The sequence below is a fragment of the Ascaphus truei genome, chromosome 7 (genome assembly GCF_040206685.1).
Source record: "Ascaphus truei isolate aAscTru1 chromosome 7, aAscTru1.hap1, whole genome shotgun sequence".
In the NCBI taxonomy this organism is placed as follows: Eukaryota; Metazoa; Chordata; class Amphibia; order Anura; family Ascaphidae; genus Ascaphus; species Ascaphus truei.
Genome location: NC_134489.1, coordinates 44,677,402 through 44,678,810, shown reverse-complemented (window position 1 = coordinate 44,678,810; position 1,409 = coordinate 44,677,402).

Sequence of the window (1,409 nt, the reverse complement as noted above, 5' to 3'; positions counted from 1 at the left end):
CCAGTTGTATATTTGAACTCTTCTTTGACATATTGCAGCCTTTGGCTTGTTCTATAGTAGGTGCGTGCATGTGATACACACTTTTGTGTGTGTGTGTGTGTGTGTGTGTGTGTATTTATATATTTTTAAAATTAAAAAAAAACAAGTTGAGAATAAATTATTTATTAACATTACATACATACATACACACACACACACACACACACACACACACATACTGTGACATAGTCCAAAGATGTTAGGCAGCTTTCTGCCCCATTTTAGAGCAGAAAGTGCAGGAATAGTTAATGATCCGTTCCACAGCTTCCCATTAACTCAGGCAGCTGGATGGAAAATCCAGACCACAGATTACAATGGCTCTAGTTCTCCCTCACCTGCTCTTCTAATCACATGCACAGGTACTTAGAGCAGAGAGGTTTTGCATTTCACTCTCTCTCCTTGGAGCCTGGGGGCTGGGGGTGTCGCTACTCTCCTGCATCCAGTATCGAGGTTGACGGCCTCTCCACGTATGACAGTACCAGAGGATTTGCCTGGACACCACGAACAGATAAGACAAAACAAATGATTACTGCTGTTGCTAAAAGACTGTGCTGTATCTTGTGTCCCTAAATGAGAGAGCATTGTTTTAAGCTGGGGAACCAGTTTAGTTGGCCAGCAGCTGTTAGAGAGACTGATTCTGATGTGTAGTTAGATCCCTGAAAGGGATAGGATTTGCTTATATGATTTTGGTTTTATTTCTTGAAATAACAGTGTGGGAAATATTGTAACACTGAAATGTGTGAACTGCTGAATGAAAGTATCTGAGTACCTCTAACCTACACATGTTAAAGCTGCAGTACCTTACTTGGATGAAAATAAAGCAGGCAGAAGCCTGAGTTAAGCAGCATAATACTTTGCATGATCCTGTTTGTTGTATAATTAACCCTAGAAGACTGTGTCGGGAAGAACCCAGACAGACGTCAGCACTACAAAAGAGGGGCGTTTGTCACAATACATACATACATACATACATACATAGTAGCGGCGCGAACACTTAGGCTGAGGTCCCGCTGCATCCGGCGGCGCGCGCACCACTCACCAGCTCCTGACTTCCTCCCGAGCCGGCCCCAGTCCCTCCTCGCTGCCAGGCTCACTACGCACTGTGACGCGTCAGCCAGCAGGGGATGCAAGAGGATTGTGATCCCGAGCGGTGACGCGTCACGTGGTGTGGCAGGAAGCCAATGAGGAGGGGAGATTGGACAGGGGGCTGGACAAACAGACACGAGTTACTAATCTCTGTGGATTCCTGATGTTACAATGCAAAGTCTGGATTGATACTGCGTGTAATGTTTGTATTTTATGAAGCAGGCTGGAATCACTTGCTCGGTACACACGTGTAAAGCTTCCCATGTAGCGAGTTGTAGCATCTG